Raw genomic sequence first — 22693 nt, forward strand, 5'->3', positions numbered from 1 at the left:
AAATGTCTTTCCTATTTTGCTAGTTTTTGTTGGATTTTAAATTTTGGAATATGTATCATTTTTTCTGTAAGCTATACTGGAAAAAACAGTATGAACATACTTACACAGTGTCCTCACAAAATGTAATCACACAAATATTTTCAATGATGTGAATATTTACATTTGTTATTTTGACTTGGATTTTAATGAGGCTTTCTTTTTAATCCTCTAGGCTTTTCTCAGGGCGTCATTTTGCCAATGTGGTTAATGAGATGTCTCTTGAGCCCACGTGCATTTTTAACTTCCTCATTACAGTTGATAGGGTAACCCAACTGAACCAGTTAAAATGATTCTTAATTGCCTATCCCACTTTCTCTTGCCAGCTCAGAAAAAGCTTGGTAAGAGAAGAATGACTTGGTAAGTCAAGAGGAAAATAACTGATGTAGCCCCATACTTGGTGAACTTCTCACACCAGGAAATCTCTGCGAGTTCTGATTTAACTCCTGCCTTTGGCTTTGTGCTGCTTCCCTAGAATTCTTGAAGACCCTTCCTGTTCACACACAATTTAAGAGTCAGCCAACAACTTAAGAGGAATTTGTACACAGATTTTAGGGTTTCTTCCATATGGTTTTTTCTCTTTTGGAGTTCTATTAGTATTTTTATTTCTTCTTGCAGCCCTGAACTCTGACCACTTGTTTCCTTAAGCCAGTAAAATTGTGCTGCTTTTCCACACTTCTTCCTTGGCACCCCAAAGAAATATGGAGCCCCCCTTCTTTCAAGGATAATTATCATTCCATTTTCCACTTGTTTTTATTGTTGTATAGTGCTTTCAGTCAACCAAGCTGATCTAGTTACTATCAGAAAAGGAAGTTTTGTCCAATAAAAGCTACTCTACCATGCTCAGTCTGGAATTCCTGAACTACTATAATTAATAAGAGAATATTCACAATATGCTACTAAAAATTGAATATACAAAATCAATTCCATTTCTATACACATGGAAAAAAGCAGACAATGTAATTTTAATTTAATTTACATTTATAATTTAATGGAAAAGTATAAAGCGCTTAACAATACTACAAAACGTATACAAGATTTTAAAGAGAAAATGATGAAATTTATTGAATAAATAGTTTCGGAAGGTTTTAACTATAACCTTAATAAAAAGATATATATCATGTTCTTCAGTTCAGTTCAGTTCAGTTGCTCAGTCGTGTCCGACTCTTTGTGACCCCATGAATTGCAGCACACCAGGCCTCCCTATCCATCACCAACTTCCAGAGTTCACTCAAACTCAAGTCCATCGAGTTGGTGATGCCATCCAGCCATCTCATCCTCTGTCGTCCCCTTCTCCTCCTGCCCTCAATCCCTCCCAGCATCGGAGTCTTTTCCAATGAGTCAACTCTTCGCATGAGGTGGCCAAAGTACTGGAGTTTCAGCTTTAGTATCATTTCTTCCAAAGAACACCCAGGACTGATCGCCTTCAGAATGGACTGGTTGGATTTCCTTGCAGTCCAAGGGACTCTCAAGAGTCTTCTCTAACACCACAGTTCAAAAGCATCAATTCTTCGGCACTCAGCTTTCTTCAGAGTCCAACTTTCACATCCATACGTGACTACTGGAAAAACCATAGCCTTGACTAGACGGACCTTTGTTGGCAAAGTAATGTCTCTGCTTTTGAATATGCTATCTAGGTTGGTCATAACTTTCTTAGAAAGACTCAATATGAAAAAGAACTAATTCCCCCATAGAGGAAACATGGGCAAAAGATCAAAAAGACATGTCACAGCAGAGAAAATAGAAAACAGCCCACAAACATTTGAAAAGATGCTCCACTGCACCAGAAGTCAGGAAATGCAAAGTTAATTTTGTAGGAGATATTATTTTACACTTACCAAATTGGCAAAAATTTAAAAATCCAACAATTTCAAGTATTACAGAGAAACAAAAAGGCTCATCTACTGCTCATTGGAATATGAATTAGTTCAATTTCCTTAGAAAATTATAAATCATATCTATTTTACAACCCAGCTATTTTACTCCTATGTATTTACCTGGAGAAACTATTACACATATGTGGGTAAATGTTCATAAGACTATCATTGCTAATAGTTTAAAAAAAAATGGAAGCAACCCAAGTGTCTTATCAACAGCAGAAAAGATAAACCTATTGTAGTATGTTCACACATTAGAGTACCATACCACAGTAAAAATGAAAAGAATACAGCTACATCCATGGAGAAAGCTTAGAAATATATAAGTTTGGAAGAAGGAAGCAGAAGTATCCAAACTATTTCTATTAAAGTTCAAGACCAAACAACATGAAATAACAGGTTGTTTGAGGAATATCTATATGGATGGGTCTAGTGAAGAAGAAAAAGGAAGTTAATGATAATACTACTTTCATCATGGATGTTTCCTCTGGATAGATGGAGGGGGGATGTGAGTGTGGAGAAAAAACAGAAGGAATATCAAAGATGTGGTGCTGTAATGTTCTCTTCCTGTGCTTATGGAGGGTAACTGAGTCCTCTATTAACATTCTTTAAATTGTACATAAGTATTTATACCGTCTTCTCTGTGTATGATATTTCACAATAATACATGTTATTTTTCCATCTTTATATTTTTTTTAATGTTGTCTGTATAATTTTTAACTGCTCTCTGCAGTTGCTATGGAAAATGAGATATCTGGGCAACAGGGACCAGTGGTAAGGTAAGATGCGGAGCCCAGGGCTGGTAGGGATAAGAATGGAAGAGTCAGCATCTAAAAGTCTGCAGCTGCACCACTGGGATCCTCAACAAACAAGCAGATGTGATCACAGGAGTGGGTCTAGGATGAGTAGAGCACATCTAGCCCTTCATCCTGCTTATATATAGCAGAAGCTACCAAGTATCCCTCTTAACACCCTTAACTGCTGACATAAGCCAGAGCATGTTTCTGTTGCTTGCAACCCAGATCCCTGATTGGTGTATTGCTTTTGAGGTGTCTATGGGAACAGGTGAGAAGGCTTAATATTGCCATTAGAAATACAGCTTGAAATTTAGGAAGGATGTCTGAGCCTGACGCACAATATTCAGTCAAAAGTGTGACTACATATGACTTCACACCAGGGAGGGTGTGAAGCATAAATCCCAAAGAAGACTCACTACAACACCTAGCAGGCATCCAACTTCACATCTGCCAGTGTCTTGTGCTGAGATGACATTGGCACAGTCTTGATACCCATGAGTCCCACTTCTCTACAAACCAGGGTCACAGTCACTGCTTTAGGAACATAGGTACAGCCTATGGATACATCCGAATACTCACTGACTGTATTTTTAAACTTTATTTCATTACATGACTTCTACACCGCCAAGAATATTACTTCACGATCTAAAGAAAATTTCTCTAAGAATGATCCCATACTTTTAAAACATATCAGAGTATTCCTCTGTATAATTAACCTACATTCTTGTATCAGAAGCATAAATAAGCAAGAGTTAAAAAATAAGTTATTAACTAATAAGTTAGCATATAGTTACATACTAGTAATTATATAGTTGATAGCACAAAGCTCTACCAGGCCAGTATATATAAATCTTTACACTGGACGAAAAATATTTAAAACATTAGAATAAAAGGAAAAAGCAAAAACATTTGATTGTGAAAAAGGATTCAGTAATTGCAGTGAACATCTCATTAAACACAGTCTTTATTTGCAAGAAGATTGGAGAGCTCTAATTAAGTCATAAGCTGTCCCTCTGAGTAATTAACTGTGGCAGGAAAATTCTAGGTGGCCTGTTAAATCTCCATACCCACAGCTGTTCAGGGGAAAAGTATAAGCAAGCCCAGCATGTGCTTGATTTTAGTGGTGAATTTTTCTCCAACTGGATGGTCTTGTCCACCATAGGTCATACATACCAAGAACTGGGATTTAAAAAAGGAAAACATTTCATGAATAATTTTATATGAGTTCTATGTTGGAGTGATCATTTTTTTAACTACTAGAAATACTTGGCTACTAGAAATTTTAAAATTTCATGCATCTCGTATTTGTGGTTTGCATGTATTTATATTTAATGACCCTTTGGATTTGTGGGCTAAAAGCATATGTGGAAATATTTTTAAAAAGAAGTCAGAGTATTTGCGCTATAGAATTTCAAACTAGAAGAAACTTTTAAAAGTGAATGATGTAAAATGCTTATATGTTCTCAACTGAGCCCCTACTTTCTACCACACACACTCACACAAGTTTCTGTGCATCTCAAACTAGGACCAGTCTAAGTAGAGAGCTGATAGAAAAGAGTTTGACATTATTGGGAAGAATCTCCTACCTAGTGTTTCTAAATATTCTATTAGACATAAATTGCAGAATTAGAAAAAGAGCAAAACTGAAAGAAAAAATTGAGAGAACAGACAAAAGAGGTCATCAGTGGAAAACAGAGGGAAAGTCAAAGGGCATTCTGGATAAGAAAAATAAATTGAGCAAAAGCTGAAAGAGAAAAATAATTTGGGGGTCTTTAGAAGAAGATAACAACAATTAATATTTTAAAATATCTTTTAGATTACAAAGATATCTTCTCAGGTATATTTTCATCATTGTATAAATCTGCTTTTATCATTTCCATTTTACAGATAAGATCCAAATTTAAGAAATATGGACAAGATCATAGTCAGTCAGTGGTGGATCTAGAACTTGAGATATCACTGGTCCAACTCGCCCAGAGCAGGGCCAGGACTGGGGTTTCCTGGGGCACCAGAGTTTTGGTGCTAGAAGAAGGAAATGTCTCAGGCAAACCAGGGGAGCCTATCAGCCTACACTTGAACCTATGTCTTCTGACTCTTGATCCCATTCTCTTTGCATTAATAATAATTACAACTATTTATTGAATACTTTTGATGTGCCAAGATAATTAGGACCTCACATAATTAAATTTTAAATTTGCAAAACAAGCTCATGTTTAGTTAATTCTTCTCTCCAAATAACCTGGACAAAGAAATTGAGTTGACTCAGCAGGTAAAGAATCTGCCCAATAGTGCAGGAGACGCAGGTGTGATCCCTGGGTCAGTAAGATCCCCTGGAGGAGGAAATGGCAACCCACTGCAGTATTCTTGCCTGAAAAAATCCCATGAACTGAGGAGCCTGATAGGCTACAGTCCATGGGGTCACGAAGAGTTGGGCACTACTGAGCAAGATTCACACCAGGTCATTGGTAACTTACCCAAAGTCACACAGCTGGTAAGAACCTGGATTCAAACTGGATTCAAACTCAGGCCATCTTCGAGCAGAGCCAGCACTGCTAGTCACAACACCAACTGCCCGTTGCCCAGCTGCCATCTCATACACTTGCTCAGGACCACAGGCCCCACTGGGCCTTCTGCCTCATTCATTTATTGTTCTGTCATTAGTATGAAAGCACAGCTTAACTGGAATTCATAGATTTCATCTTCAGCACCCAGCTTCTACTGCAGCCACTCTTTACTGAATGAAACATTCCTCCTTACTTTTATCCTGACAGTCTCCATTTGAAATAACCTCTCTTACTGAAATCCTGCTGTTGCCTGTCCTACCTTTGAATCAGGTGTTCTGATTCAAAAAGAGTTCTTTGAAGGTATCAAAAAATTGCCCTTTCTCATTTGATGTGTACCAGGAAGAGCTGCCATACAACTTGTTTTTCAAATTATAAGCAATAGGCTTGCTTTAGTAAAACCCTACTTTTTGTTATCCTTTCTGATACAGTTTGCATAAAAAAAAATGCTCCTTGGAAGAATATGCCTTATTTACACAGAACAGAGCTTCTAGGCACCATTTAAGGCATGAAAAGAGACATGTAAGCTTATTCATGATCCTATTCTCATTATGTGAATGATAAGCTTGTCAGTTTCTTAAAATTATAAATTCCTGGGTGACAGTGATTGTGTCACTTTCTTTACTCTGTAACCCACTCATCACTGGCACAGTGATTGACAGAAAACTTTTCCGTAATGTAGACTTGAGTGGAATATGGTGTTAACCAGAGATTTTACTGGCCCAAAACTGAGGCCATGAGATTTATTTGATTCTCTTATGACCTACGGCTTAAGCCCTGTCACTTTTTTTCCCTCCTACCTAAGTCTTCACAGTTGCTGACCCTAAGCAGTATACGGATATAGTCACCACTTCAGAAGTAAAAATCTTACATTGAATATTCAAATTACTTGCCTCTTTATTGAGATATAACCAAATCCACTAACATTTACTCTTTTAAGTTGAGTTTGAAAACTGTATACAACTGTATACTGGACACAAGAAAAATATATATTTTCATCATACCAAAAAATGTCCCCTGCTCCCTTGCTGTCAACTCCATTCATCACTCTCGAGCCCCTGGTACCAGGAATCTGCTTTCTGTCTCTTTCAATCTGTCTTTCTGAGACATGGAATCAAGCAGCAGGTAGCCTTTTAGACTGGTTTCTTTCACTCTGTATGATGGTTTTAAGATTCATCCCAGTTGACCCTCTCAGCATTTACTTCTTTTTACTGCTAATTATTATTCCAATGTATGGCTATACAAAAATTTAATTATCCATTCCCCAGTGATGCACATTTGGGGTTTTGTCTGTTATAGTAAAGCTGCAGTGAACAGGTCATGGCATGGATGTGTTTTCACTACTCTTGAATAAATACCTAGGAATGGTCATAGGGTTAGTGTATGTTTACCTTTATAAGAAAACTGCCAAACCATTTGCCAAAGTCACTATAACACTTTGCATTCCCATCAGCAATATGTGCGAATTCCAGATGTTCTACTTTCTTGCCAGTACTTGGCATTATCTGTCTCCTTAATTTTAAACATTCTTGTAGGTGTGTCTAGTAGGTGTATTTCACTGTGGAAATATAGTGAATTTAATTTGCATTTCCTTGGAAATGTCACTAATAGATCTCTTTGGAGGGCATAATTTGTATATAGTACAATGTCATTACATGATAGATGAGTTGACAAATGTACTCTCTTTATGTAACCCACACTAGATCAAGGTATAGACAAAAGCCAATTAGCTAGGAATTGCCTTTTACCCTTCTACCTTTGTACTATCAATCTCCTTCCACCACATAAACCACTGTTGTGGGGTTTTTTTCACTGTAGATTACTTTTCTGTAGTAGAACTTCATATGTATGGAATTATGCAAACTATACTTTATTTATGGTCAGCTTCTTTCACCTAGCCTGATATGTTTGGAAGGTCATCCAAGTTGCAATGGGCATTTCCTTTAATTTCTGAGTAACGTTCCTTTGTTCAGAAAATCCTCAATTTGTTTATCCATTCTCTTGTTGGTTAACATTTTAGTTGTTCCCAGGTTTTGTCTACTATGACTAAAACTCCTGCAGATATTTTTGTTCAAGCAGTTTTGTGAAAACATATTTTTATTTCTCTTGAATAAAGAGCTAGGAGTGGAATTGCTCAGTCAGATAGTAGGTATATGTTTACCTTTAGAAGAACTTGCCAAGCTGTTTTCCAAAGTGGCTTTCCCACTTTGCATTTCTACCCACAAAGTATGAGTTTCAGTTGTTCCACATCCTTGTCAGATTTTTTTCAGCTTTTTGCTGTGTTTTTTTTAAGTTTAGCCTTCTAATGGGTGTGTGGTGATACTTCACTGTGGTACTGAATTTCACTGATGAGTAATCATGTACTATTGTTCATTTGTAGTTTTCCCTTGATGAAGTGTCTGCTCAAGTATTTTTTCTTTTTTACTGGATTATCTGTTTATTGCTGAACGCTAATGAATTGACTAATCTGTAGTGTTTTTTTTCACATATTTTTGCATACAATTCCTTGTTTCTCTCTGTGTGTGGCTTGGAAGAAGCATAATAAAACACAAGTAAATATATATTACTTGTATATCTTTATAATATATTAATATAATTTATAATACACATTAATGAATATATTTTATAAAATACAAATACATGTTTGGTGAGCAAATGTTTTCATTAGATGAAGTTAATTTATTAAAAATATTTTAATAGTCATTCTTTTCAATATCCTGTGTAAGAAATCTTTGCCTACCCCAAGGTTGCAAAGATATTCTATGTTTTCTTCTGAAAACTTTGTAGTCTTCACTTTTACACTAGGTCTGAGACATAAAATTATTTTGTGTGTGTTTTTGATATGGTAATAGTACATTATCGTGATTTTTGAAGGTTTATAACAAAACTTGAATAATCCCCCCAAATTGTTCTTTTTTAAGAGTTTTTTGGCTATTCTAGATCCTTCACATTTTCACTTATGTTTCAGAATTAACTTGTAAATTTTTACAGAAGTCTGCAGGGAATATTTAAATGTTTTTTCTTTGTGTGTGTCAATTTTGTATAGTTTTTATTTTCCAGTTTTCATTGTCACATAATTTTTTCTTTTGCCATGTCAAATCTATTGCCAAACTCCACCAAGTAAGTTTTTAATTTAGGATATTGGAAATTTCAGTTCTAAAAGCTTCATTTGGTTGTCTTTTTCAGTTCCAATTTTCTACTGAAATTTGTCATCTACTTAGTCATTATATTGATCTTTTTCCTTTGACTCCTTTGATAATAGATATTTTATTCTTTTTTTTTTTTTTTTTAACTTGGTAAGCTCTTCTACTGTATTCTTAATGACTTGTGCTAGAAACAGATTGGCTTCTCTGCTAGAGGCAATTATGGCTCCTGCCTTAAAAAACTTACTGTTCATTTAAGTAAATAAAACTATTGTTTCCAAGGCCAGAGCCTTCAAGGTTGAGTAGGACTTAAGTATACAAAAGAGGTGTTTTGGAGTATTAGCTTGTCTGCTATTCCAACACCTTTTGTTATTTCAGATCTGCCTCTATCAACCTTTTTTCTAGTTCAAGTTAAATTTTTCTAATCCTTTGCACATTTGATGTGTGTGTGTGTGTGTGTGTGTGTGTGTGTGTGTGTTTGGTGTGCTAGATTTTGTGAATTCTATCTTGCTGAGAATCTGAATTTTGTTGTCTTCCTTTAATAAATATTGAATTTTGTTCTGTAGGAAGTTAAAGGTACTTATAAAGCAATTGATTCTTTCAAGGCTTGTCATTAAGATTTGTAAGAGCAAGTTTTGTGTACCCGTTACTCTAGGATAAGAATGGCCTTAATCCTGAAGCGTGGTGATTTTCATATCTCAACGGCAAGCCCAGAGCTCAGTGTCTACTCTGGCTGGTCAGAACTCCTACAACTCCCAGCCCTGTTTCCCCCTGTTGTCCTCATTCCAGGCCCAGCTCCTACTAGCTCCACTCTGCTATACCTCACAGATCTTGCCCTAAGCATGAATGCATGCTCAGTTGCTTCAGTCATGTCCAATTCTTGGTGACCCTGTGGACTGTAGCCCAGTAGACTCCTCTGTGCATGGGATTCTCCAGCAAGAATACTGGAGTAGGTTGCCGTGTTCTCCACCAGGGAATCTTCCCAGCCCAAGGATCGAACCCACATTTCCTACATCTCTTGCATTGCAGGAGGATTCTGTACTGCTGAGCCACTGCGGAAGTTCTAAGGCATGAATATGTTAGTATTTATCAGAAGTCTTAAAGGGATCTTCCTGCAGATTTCTGTTGTTTCTTCTTTATGCAGGTTCCAGTTCTCTTCTGTTGAGGAGCATCCTTCAAAATTATAGCCATTCCATCAGCCCCAAAGAGTATCTTCCTCCTTAGCTTGGCAAGACCACTGTGTGCTGCTTTGGCTTCACTTCCCTGTGTGTGTGCAGAGATGTGGGATAATCAGGGAGCTCTCATCAAGAGATTCCTCCCTCTCAGAGACCAGGATTCTGTGCTTAGTGTCTTCCAATATCTAAGAGCAATTGCTTCAAATATTTTGCCATCTTTCCATTGTTGCAGCCAGATGAGTTCATCACTACCAGTGTCTTCATTGTGGCTGGGAAGGGAAGCTACCTATCACAGTTTTTGTGAATATGAAAGAAAAGTATATTAAGCCTTAGGCTTCAGATGTTTTCTTTATCTTTCACATTTGGTGTCATCTCTGAAACCAGAATTCCAGTTTTGTTTCTTTCCTGCTACTTATATATGTGCAGCTATAAAGCAGAGTGAAAGTATTCGTAATGGTAACATATGTCTTGCGAAAGTTTATATTCCTGTAGGATGCTATTCTATGTTAGAATGTATTTTACAAAGGAAATTTGAAAAATATTTAAAATGTCAATTTTATTTGAAGCAAATTTACTTTTTTATCATAGACAGTTCTTGTGTGTGATGCTACAAAGGTGTTTGTTTAAGATAGAAATACAATATCTGTGGCTTTTAAGGCATTCTGTTTCTGCTTGGGCAGAAAGTACAGAGTCCTATCTTGTTTGAAATATGGCATCTAACATTTTATAATGAATGAAACGTTCCCGGATTATCACTGTAAATCTGCTGCTATGTCTTAACATGGGGATTATTTGGTGCTCTGTTTATTTCCTCTATGGTCTTATGGTGACTTTTTCAAGATAATTGCATTGTGTACTAATTTAAAACACTCCCCAAATTATTATTCCTCATAGTGGGAAATATGAAAGCATCAAGATATCATATCACTTTCTCAGGTCAATGGCATGTGGGAGTCATTCTCCAGGATAAATCTGTGTTCAGCTTATGGAAAGAATCACAAATGTCTTCTCAAAATAAAAAGGAAAGGGAAAAAAAAAAAAAAAACTCCTCTGGCTATAATATGAGAGGATAGCAATCCAAGCCAATCTTTCCACTTGTGCTACTGCAAGCCTCCTTGTTTTGAAAGTCTCATAGGTTAATTTCAATTGAAAATGAAGGGCAGCAGATAATGAATATTTTGTTCCTTTTCTCCTAACAAGGAACCTTTTAGGAGGCTCAGCTAAGGATCCAGTCTTCCAGATGTTATATCTGTAACTTTGGCTATTTATGACTTCCTGAATCTTGCTAAGAGAAAAAAGGCTAAGACACAAACATCTAATAAAATGTTATTAAATATTATGTAAATTAGACACTTAAGTAATCTTGTCCATGCTGTGAACAGCTTTATCACTCCCTGCAGCCACTCATAGACTTATTCTTTTCTCAACATGACAATAGTACTTCCCCACTGTGATTGTTTAAGCCCCAGTAGGGTACTTGTGTTTACCACATAGGTGGTCTTTATGCACTTTACAGTGGGAAGTAGCTCTGGAAACCAAAGTCCCAAGTTTAAATTTAAACTCTTCCACTTAATAGCTAAACAACCTTGAGCAAACTATTTAACCTTTCCTTGATTCAAAATTCTCCAAGCCAGGCTTCAGCAATACGTGAACCGTGAACTTCCCAATGTTCAAGCTGGTTTTAAAAAAGGCAGAGGAACCAGAGATCAAATTGCCAACATCCGCTGGATCATCGAAAAGCAAGAGTTCCAGAAAAACATCTATTTCTGCTTTATTGACTATGCCAAAGCCTTTGACTGTGTGGATCACAATAAACTGTGGGAAATTCTGAAAGAGATGGGAATACCAGACCACCTGACCTGCCTCTTGAGAAATCTGTATGCAGGTCAGGAAGCAACAATTAGAACTGGACATGGAACAACAGATTGGTTCCAAATAGGAAAAGGAGTACATCAAGGAGTACGTATATTGTCACCCTGCTTATTTAACCTATATGCAGAGTACATCATGAGAAATGCTGGACTGGAAGAAACACAAGCTGGAATCAAGATTGCCAGGAGAAATATCAATAACCTCACATATGCAGATGACATCATCTTTATGACAGAAAGTGAAGAGGAACTAAAAAGCCTTTTGATGAAAGAGGAGAGTGAAAAAGTTGGCTTGAAGCTCAACATTCAGAAAACGAAGATCATGGCATCTGGTCCCATCACTTCATGGCAAATAGATGGGGAAACAGTGGAAACAGTGTCAGACTTTCTTTTTCTGGGCTCCAAAATCACTGCAGATGGTGACTGCAGCCATGAAATTAAAAGACGCTTACTCCTTGGAAGGAAAGTTATGACCAACCTAGATAGCATATTCAAAAGCAGAGACATTACTTTGCCAACAAAGGTCCGTCTAGTCAAGGCTATGGTTTTTCCTGTGGTCATGTATGGATGTGAGAGTTGGACTGTGAAGAAGGCTGAGCACCAAAGAATTGATGCTTTTGAACTGTGGTGTTGGAGAAGACTCTTGAGAGTCCCTTGGACTGCAAGGAGATCCAACCGGTCCATTCTGAAGGAGATCAGCCCTGGGATTTCTTTGGAAGGAATGATACTAAAGCTGAAACTCCAATACTTTGGCCACCTCATGCAAAGAGTTGACTCATTGGAAGAGACTCTGATGCTGGGAGGGATTGGGGGCAAGAGGAGAAGGGGATGACAGAGGATGAGATGGCTGGATGGCATCACTGACTCGATGGACGTGAGTCTGAGTGAACTCCGGGAGTTGGTGATGGACAGAGAGGCCTGGCGTGCTGCGATTCACGGGGTTGCAAGGAGTCGGACACGACTGAGCAACTGAACTGAACTGACTCGCTTAATATGTTAAATGGTTATTAGGCTAGTACTTCTTTTACAAGAGAGTTGTAAAAATTAAAGGAACTAGTTCAGGTGACAGTAGTGCCTGGCATATTGCAAGCACTCAGTCATCATCATCATTATTATCATTTACGAAGATCTTTAAAGTTAGTTTGTCATTAAAATAGATTTTTCAAGTAAATAGTTATCCTTATTTTATAAGAAAACCAAACTTAGCTATAGGTCTTCTAACTCTTAAAGGCTGTATTTCTGTCTCAGTTTCCCTAAGTAGCATTAAAATATTCAAACATTTTTCATGTTGGTAATGAGTCTTCGCTAAATTTAGCTTGGTCATCTATTTAAATTAAATAATAATTTCAAAAGGATATGTTTAGTATCAACCAACAATTTCCTTGATAGAAGAGAGATCAAGATTATGATGTATTTTTTAATATGTAATTTTATGTATTTATTTAGGCTGTGTGGGTCTTCATTGCTACGCAGGCTCTTTGTTGGTGAGCCGCCGCCACAGTCTAGCTGAGGTGCGTGGGCTTTTCATTGTGGTGGCTTCTCTTGTTGCAAAGCACAGGCTTGAAATTCTTGGACTTCAGTAGTTGTGGCACATGGGCTTAGTTGCCCGATGGCTGCAGGATCTTCCCAGACCAGGGATCAAACCTGTGTCCCTTGCATTGGTAGGCAGATTCTTTACCACTGAGTCACTCAGGAAGCCTTAATGTATTTCTGCTAATAGAAAAGTGGCTATATCTCTGTATCTGGTTAGTCCCCTATAGCACTGTTTACAATTAGAATATAGCAGCCTTTACCATAATAGATTAAAAAAAAAAAAAACAAGTAAAAGTGTAGTACCTTGGGTGGCATAAACCATGTTACTTCCTCTCCAGGTAACTTTTTCCTTCTAAATAAATGTTTCTAAATGTTTAATCTTTTGAAAAGTTATTTCTTTGATCCTAGTTTTCAGCTCCCAGCTGCACATGATGCGCTCTATCAATATGGATGATTTCCTTCCAAACCATTTGTGGCTTGACCTCCAGCAAAACTAGTCTCTCTCCAGGACTATTTTTGTGTGTTATCCATGTATTAGTCTCCTTAAGCATTTTTATATTCCCATAGCATGACTGTCCTAGTTTAACAATTTTTCAAAAGGAGATTCACCTAAATATCAGTAATTATAGTTAACTAATCAACCCATAGAAAATTAATCCCAGCACATGAAGTTCTTTTGGAATCCTTTCAGTACCAATTTAGACTGAGTCTATGATTTAGGTTACTTTCCACTTCTTTTATGAGCTAAACACAACCTAGCAAAGGAAAGGCCTTTGATGTGAGAGCTGGTTGACCATTTCCTGCCAAAGAGTGCCCAATCCAGTTGAAAATGTCTTGGAAACATCTCCAGCTTCATCAGCAAGTGCTGGGGGATGACGTCACTGTGGGATTTCTACCGAACTTTATGTTCTGGTAAACAATGTGGTGCTGGTAGTTGCTGCTGGTGGATTCTTTTTCTCTTGGGAGGAACCAGCAGAGTTCCTAATTCATTTTAAAGCTTTGTATAAAGAGCAACAGAGAGTAAGACAGAAAGAGCTTGGGAGTGATCAGGCGCCTGGGGGGACCACCTATTAAAATCAGGGCATGCTGGGGACAATCTTTTGGTCTGGTTTCACGTCTCTTCGAGTGCAACATAAGTAAGGAAATGGAGTTCCTTGGAAAATAAGCTATTTCTAACTCACCACCACTTGTCTCTTGTTTCAGTCTCCGTCGTAACACTCTGTGGTAGAGTCCAGATGGCAAAGGTTATCTTGGAATTAACGCTTTTCTTAGATGAATGGGTGTATTCAGGGGGTTGATGGGGTGATACAGTGGTGGTGAAAGCTCATCCAGCGGCAACAATAGCAATGAAAGAAACCAACAGGCGGTTTTGCAAGCTTTACCCCTGAACAAAAGCCAAGAGAACATATTGCTTGTCACCAAACTAGGAATAAAAATAATACTAGAGTTTTTACGGAAATAAGCACAGGAAAATTCCTTGCTTATTAAGCTGTTTGCCTTATGATACATTCCCTTATAAATTTTTCACAAAAGAATGCATACGAAATACTCTGTTTGTTTGGTTTTTTTTTTTTTTTAGGAAAACTACATAAGGAATTGATTGCAGGAAAGGATTTTCATTTTCTTCGAGAAACAAGGCTGATATGCCAATAAAAGTGAATAGAATATAACTCACAATTTTATTCAGTGCCTTCAGAGAATGTTAACTAGGTTCCAAAAGCCATACTTATTTGTAGTTTGTGAGGGCTTCAGAATTTGGAAGAATATTTTCAAACCCCAAATAACAAAAGCTAGAGTCTCTTTATAACCTGTTCTCCATATCCCCTCCTACTATAAAAAAAAAAAAAGCTTCGACTCCCCCCTATATTCTTATCCCAACCTCTAATTTTAATATTCATTCCCTCTCCTATCCTTCCCAAAAGCATCCCCAAAATAATGAAAAATAAAATATACTGAGTCAGACTCGGCAGAACAGCCAGTTGATTGACTTCTGCCTCCTACAGTTCAACATCCATGAAACAAACATTAGCATTAGAGCTCAGTTCATGAGGGTTATTGTCACCATACAAGGTCAGTTTTTTCACCGTATAGGATAAAGCTTGAATCCAAGTTCTTACTGGCTAACATTGTTCATTCTAATTCTTATTTTCATTTCCTCTTCTACAGACTGTCATTCTCAAGACCTCTCACATCAAAGTCTTTATTTCCTCATATACAACTCTGGATAACGTAAGAAAAAATACAAGTCCAGGGTGTTTTCTGAGTTCGTGAGGTGCTCCTACGTCCCAAATGGCATGGGAACCAGGGAATCATTTTGAGCTGCAAGGTTTGATAGTGAAACTCTATAGCTTTCTTGGCCCTTACAAAAGCAGGTCACAGCTGCCTGGCTTCCTAATTTGGTTTGATGTGCTATGAATTCCCAAGGGGATAAGTCACTCTCTTCTTCATATGTAAGCATGGGAACTATTCCAAAAAAAAAAAAAAATCAGTCAAGAGTTCATCTATGATTTTCTATTCTCTCTACCACCCCACTAAACAGACCATCTAGAATTGACTCTTAGTAATTATTTATCATATTGGAGAAGCATATGGCATATTCATCTTTTGAGATATACAACTTCATTACTGTGAATATTCACTAAGATGATATCCCCAGAAGACTTCTTATGCTTTAGGAAAGTTTTACTGAAAATGGGTTATCTATTATAAAATTCCAAATATGAAACTGATCATATAGATAGAGAAAATTAAAGTAGAAAAATTAATTACAAGATATCATAACAATCAGAGTCTTATGCCAAGTGTACAAAATAGCATTATTATATATTGCTTTTGTTACCTACTAGGCTCACAAGGACATCATAAATCACCTTGTTTTATAACATTTGATGAGACAGAAAGATCTTTCCTCTTGGTCATCAAATTAAGATGAAGTGTGATTTTACATGTTGTTCCATCTCAGAACTTGGCCGGGTTCTTTCGCTGCGATTTCCCAGAGCCAGCCACTTCAGGTTGTTTGGGTTTCTGCCAGTGGCTGTGACACAGATGCTTTTAATGAAGGGATGCAACCACCTTCTGGAAAATCTCCTTTGCTTTGCTAGAACTTTCAAGAGATATCAATCCTGTTTTATTAGTGTTTATTTGAAAAAGAAAGAAGGAAAAGAAACTAATGTAGCCAACACAGGCTGTGTAACCCGCTTTGCAGTCCTTCTTTTGTTGCACAGAATAGAACATTTCTCATGAAAGAAGTTCATGCAATTCCACAACCATATGTTCAGTGCTTGCTGTGTGCCAAACTCTACACTAGGCACAACAGACACCAGGAAAATGTGTGACCTGTTTGGGAGGAGCTGCACAGATAAAATACTACTGTATAAAAAATGAAATCAAATAATCAAAATTAATCTATGAAATGTGTGGAGATACCTGTGTGTGTGTATGTGTGTGTGTGTGTGTGTGTGTGTGTATTAGGTCACTTCAGTCATGTCCAACTCTTTGTGACAATATGGACCGTAGCCCGCCAGGCTCCTCTGTCCATGGGATTCTCCAGGCAAGAATACTGGAGTGAGTTGCAATGCCCTCCTCCAGGGGATCTTCCCAATCCAGCAATCCAGGGATCGAACCCATTTGTTTTTTTTTAATTTATTTAAATTTATGTATTTTAATTGAAAGCTAATTACTTTATAATATTGTATTGGTTTTGCTATACATCAACATGAATCCACGGGTGTAGAGGGTGGAATGATTTGGGAGAATGGCATTATAACATGTATAATATCATATAAGAAACAAACCCATTTCTTATGTCTCCTGCATTGGCAGGCAGGTTCTTTAGCACTAACACCACCTAGGAAGCCCAGAGATATTTGTATAATGTCATACATGGTAGAAAATTTAAAGGTATGTAAAACTGAGGCTGACTCTATTATATGTGAAATAACATAATATGTGGTAAGCAAAGCTTCACAAGTAATGACAAAGTGGTGGATCATTCAATAAATGGTATAAGAAAAACTGACTATTTAGAAAAAAGTATAAATTATACTAACCTCAAGCAGAACACCAAGAAAAGTAGTAGCTGATGGTACATATTAAAAACCATATAAAGTAGAAGAAAGTATTTTTGTACATATGAAATGGTTTTAGAATAGGGAAGGAGTTTCTAGATATAAAAGTCATGAAAGAGAGACCAAATGTCAAATTTGACAATATAAAAATGTAGAAGTTATATGTAGAAATTCTATAAAATTAAAACACAAGTGGCAAACTTGATAAAATGCTTGTAAAATATGACAGCAAATTAATATCCTTAATAATTGAAGATTTGATATGAATCTAATCATGCAGTAGAAACACACAGTGAAAGAAATTCAGAGAAGTGATGGATAGGAGCATACATTAAACTTCATTAGTAATCAAAGAAATCCAATTAAGACAACAATAATAAATTTTTGCTTTTCAAATTGACAGTTTTTTACTATACATAGCAGTTAATGCTCCAAACGTGCACAAGCATCCTCATTCAGTTCTGATTCAATTTCCAGAATACACTTTCTGGAAATTTCTTTGACAGTAAATATTAAATTTTTTTTAATTATAATATTATTTGATCCCATAATGCCAATTCTAGAAAAGTGTGTTGAACAAATCACAAGACATTTATGTGAAACTACATTCATCACAGAGCTCTTTATTATTTAAAAAACTGGAAACAACTTAATTGTTCATTTATAAAGAAATGAAGATATTAAAGTCTATCCAAAGGGTGAAATTTCTTTAACAATGATAAGAGGGAAAGCTCTTGAAACATGTAAGTGCAAAAATCTTAGATACATCTAAATAATTTTTAAATGCATATATTCATTCAATAAGCAAAATTAATTAAACATTTACTAAATGCCAGACAAATTTTCTAAGTGCTGGACTTTATCTTTTTCTTCACTTTTTTCTAAATAAATAAACAAATTATTATTTTTTTAAGGTATAGTTGATTTACAATATTATATTAGTTTCAGGTGTATAACACAGTAATTCAATATTTTATAAGTACACTCCATTTAAAGTTGTTAAAAAATATTAGCTAAGTCTCTGTGTTGTACAATATATTCTTGTGTCTTATTTATTTTATACATACTCATTTGTACCTCTTGGGGCTTCTTAGGTGGTTCAATGGAAAAGAATCCAGCTGCTAAACAGGAGACATGGGTTCGATCCCTGGGTTGAAAGATCTTCTGGAGAAGGATATAGCAACCCACTCCAGTATTCTTGCCTGGGAAACACTATGGACAGAAGAGCCTGGGGGCCCACAGTCCATGGGGGTCACAAAAGAGTCAGACACGACTTTGTGACTAAACACACACACAGCTTGTGTCTCTTATCCCCTACCCCTATCTTGCCTCTCCTCCTTTTGCATGGTAGCTGCACCTATTTGCATTCCCACCAACACATCTTCAACACCTGTTATTTCTTGTCTTTAGATAATAGTTACATTATACTTTTTAAAAAATATATATATATAAAGGTTGATTCAAGAGTATCTGAAACTTGTAATAAGATTTTAGAAAATACTAATTAAGACCAAAAAGCATCTAGAAGTGAATGTGGCTGCTGAGCACTTGCAGTGTTGCTGGTCTGAATTGAGATTTGCTATAAGTCTAAAGGAGATCAGGCCTAGGTGTTCTTTGGAAGGACTGATGCTAAAGCTGAAACTCCAGTACTTAGGCCACCTCATGCGAAGAGTTGACTCATTGGAAAAGACTCTGATGCTGGGAGGGATTGGGGGCAGGAGGAAAAGGGGATGACAGAGGATGAGATGGCTGGATGGCATCACCAACTTGACGGACGTAAGTTTGAGTGAACTCTGGGAGTTGGTGATGGACAGGGAGGCCTGGCATGTTGCGATTCATGGGGTCGCAAAGAATCGGACACGACTGAGCGACTGAACTGAACTGAACTGATAAGTGTAAAATACACACTGAATTTTAAAGACTTGATACAAAAGTATAAAATATTTCATCATTAAATAAATGCTAAAACAATACTTTAGAAATCTTGGGTTAAAACATATTAATAGAAAAACGTCACAATTTCCTTTTTCTTTTTAGACCTTGTTTTTTTCCTATTTCCTGTTTTATAAAGTGGCTACTAGAAAATGCAAAATTGCACATGAGGCTTGAACTGTACTTCTAATGGACAACTCTGTATCTGACGTATCATTGAGCAAACATGCCTGAATTCACTTGGCATTTAACTGAATGATGGATACGGAATCTGTAGTAATGTACCTACTTGGTTCATTTCATATGAGCATATAAAATGCTCATATGAGACACAGGCTTGCAGAACTATACTTGTTCTACAGTTACAGACAGTGACATACTCTTGAAAAATCCAAATACAGGGCCAGAGATGGCAGAAGACACTCCATTCCTGACTTCACAAGTAACTCTACCATGATCCCTGTTTAATCAAAATTGTTTAGTTGATTAAGTACTATTTAGTTGTGCATGTTATTTTGATTATATTTTAGGTACATAAAAATACTTTTAATAATGTTGTTGTCAAACGTTTGATACCCTTTCTGAAAATACATCTGAAAATGGCTCCACAAAGTCTGTTTGAAAATGACTGCTTCTAAAAGAATTATTACACATGGTTCAGTGTGATTAATCAAACATCAAATGTCAATCTGACTTTAGTTCTGTTCCCTCTCTTTGACTTAGATGAGTAGGTGTCAAATTCGCGTGCTTGACATTGGTTTTAGAACTTCATTCCAACTCAGAGATTGACTCAGTAGGTCTATGGGAAGGTGGAATGGGGATGATGTTGGGACTCGAAATGTTAATAAGTTCCCTCCGTGACCTATGAACCTGTACCTATTGAGGTCCAATGTTGCCAGCCATCACTGAAGTCAGGTGCTCGGGCTTCAGGAGTTGCAGCATCCAGGCTCAGTAATTGTGGCACATGGGCTTCGTTGCTCTATGACATGTGAGATTTTCCTGGACCAGGGAGATCAAACCCTTATCCTCTCTATTGGCAGGTGGATTCTTATCCCCTGAGCCACCAGGGAGGTCTTTGAGCTGGATTCTGAAATAAACTCCAGGTCTTTAAAATGATAGCCAATAATTCTTACAAAAATAACAACTGATATTCCATTTGTTGCTGTATGGAGTAAATTATTTAGATTTTTTAATTTGCTTGTGAATTTTGGAATTGAGCATACAAATCTTAAATCCTAGTGCATGTGTCAATTTTCAGTGATGGTGAGATAATGCACGAAAGGTACAGGACAGTGTCTGTCATGGAGGAAGTACTACCTTCTCTCTTTGTCCCTGTATCTGGGGGATATATGTGTATATGTGAGTGAGTGTGTGTGTGGCCCACAAGAGGGATTCTTTGTCATTAATGCTGTTCTACCAACTAAGAAGTTGTTTTATCATGCAAACAGGTTATGGTTATTTAAATATGACTATCAAAACAGCCTTTTCGTCCTTCTGGGGTTCCTAAATCCTGTTGCTATGTGCCATTTAACTTCTGTCAATGACTAAAGACCAAATTACCAAAAGAAGCAAATTCTATTTGCAAGAAGCAAGCTATTAGTAAGATGTTTTTTGAAATAGTGAATTGAATGTCAACACTGGGTATTTCTTAATAGACTAACAGAAGAGTCCCCATAAGGCAGTGAAATATTACATAAAACACACAAAAAATATAAACCAAAACCAATATTTTGTTATCATTTCACTGGATTATATTATATCCAGATGGAAAAACTGGCCTTACTTAGATTTTTCTTGTCTTTAGCGGTTTGTGTGTGTCCATCAATTTTAAATGGAGAATATTTTTAATAGTTCCTATCTTGCTAAGGTAAAATGAAATTTTAGTTCTAGACTATTTCTCTAGGCTGCAACTTATAATACAGTGTGCTACAGAGTCTCATTATATTTTTAAACAATTCTTTTCAGTACATTTATAAAAGTACAGTAATTCCTGTGGTTCATAAGGTTGGTTAAGTTTGTTTATACTGATTTTGGGAGGAAAAAATTTAGTTGATAGTCTATTTTGAATATTTTTCTCAACTGTGAAAGTTGGCAAGATGAGTGGTGTTTTACAGAGTTACTGGGAATTTCCCTTTTTGTTAAAAAATATATGAACTCTGCCAATTATAAATCTTGTCATTGCAATATAATATTCAAATTCACTTTCCTAGATAATTTCAATCATTTTCCTTGAATTAAAAATTATTCTTTTGGGAAAACTGGGGAAAAAAATCAGAATATTGTAGTCACTAAAGGGCTAACTCCTTACAGAACAGTATCCTTCTATGCTTTCTGTGTACTTGATTTACCTTGCTTGAGGCCAAGTTTATAAAATGAGGCACACAGGAAATACTGGAATAAAATCAGATACTTTTCAATATTGAAGTGGCAGCAATGGCCAAGCGGTTAAGGTGTTGGACTTGAAATCCAGCGTGGTTTCCTCGTGCAGATTCGTACCTGGCTCGCTGCCAGTCTGTCAATGCAGGAGATGTGGGTTCAATCCCTAGGTCAGGAAGATCCCCTGGAAAAGGGAGTGGCAACCCACTCCAGTATTCTTGCCGGGGAAATCCCATGAACAGAGGAGCTTGGCAGGCTACAGTCCATGGGGTCACAAGAAACAACAGCAAGTAGTGAGAAACCTGCCTAAGATCATAGAGCTGGACCTGGGACTCAGGATTTCTGTATTCCAGGGACTTGGGGCAGTTTGAAGATCTGCTCCTTGCTTATCATTAGACTATGTTTGGAAGAAAATCACAAAAGAAAAAAAAAACAACCATATGATCAAAGGGGATTGAGAAACATCTGGTCCAACTCTTCTGCTTCCCCAGTGAGGAAGCTAAGGTTCACAAAACCACAGAATTTGCATAGAATCAGAGCTGGCTCTAGAACCCAGATCTCCTCACTCTTAGAAATGTGCTCTGCTTTGCCAGGAGTACCAGGGGGTACTCTTAGATGTTTAGATTTCTGAGTCCTGTTCTTTTTCTCTCTCATGACAGAGCCCAGGACTACTCATTTTTGCAAACACATCAGATAACTTTTATGTCAATTAGAGTCTGAGAATCAATGAATCTTATATATCACATTTTTAAAGAAAAATGCAGAATATTTTCCTTACATACTAAAAGGATATAAAATATATTTTGAAATAAACTGTTAGTCACTCAGTCATGTCCAAGTCTTTGCAATGCCAATGACTGTAGCCTACCAGGCTCTGTTCATGGGATTTTCCAGGCAAGAATACTGGAGTAGGTTGCCATTCCCTTCTCGGGGATCTTCTTGACCCAGGGATTGAACCAAGGTCTCCTGCATTGCAGGCAGATTCTTTACCATCTGAGCCACCCTTTGAAAAACTGACCCAAATTAAGAGAGATTAATTATGAGAGCCTTCTTCGAGGAAAGTACATGAGCCAGTGAATTGTGCCATTATTGTTGCTGTTGGGAGAAGGCAATGGCACCCCACTCCAGTACTCTTGCCTGGAAAATCCCATGGACGGAGGAGCCTGGTAGGCTGCAGTCCATGGGGTCACTAAGAGTCGGACACGACTGAGTGACTTCGCTTTCACTTTTCACTTTCATGCATGGGAGGAGGAAATGGCAACCCATTCCAGTGTTCTTGCCTGGAGAATCCCAGGGACGGCGGGGCCTGGTGGGCTGCCGTCTAT

The 22693-nt window shown here is 37.1% G+C and overlaps 1 protein-coding gene across 4 annotated transcripts in view; it reads left to right on the forward strand.

Moving 5' to 3' along the window:
- Positions 1–22693, forward strand: part of PDE7B (phosphodiesterase 7B) — a 380722-nt gene that overhangs the window by 91566 nt on the left and 266463 nt on the right. The window contains exon 1 of one of the 4 annotated variants that reach the window (XM_005210970.3): positions 1–22693. This exon is cut by the window's left edge and continues 59981 nt beyond it; it is cut by the window's right edge and continues 21809 nt beyond it. The exons of the other annotated variants lie outside the window; for them this stretch is intronic. The gene's annotated coding sequence lies outside the window, so the exon portion shown is untranslated. 4 annotated transcript variants of the gene reach the window in all.

This window comes from Bos taurus, chromosome 9 (genome assembly GCF_002263795.3).
Source record: "Bos taurus isolate L1 Dominette 01449 registration number 42190680 breed Hereford chromosome 9, ARS-UCD2.0, whole genome shotgun sequence".
Classification (NCBI taxonomy): Eukaryota; Metazoa; Chordata; class Mammalia; order Artiodactyla; family Bovidae; genus Bos; species Bos taurus.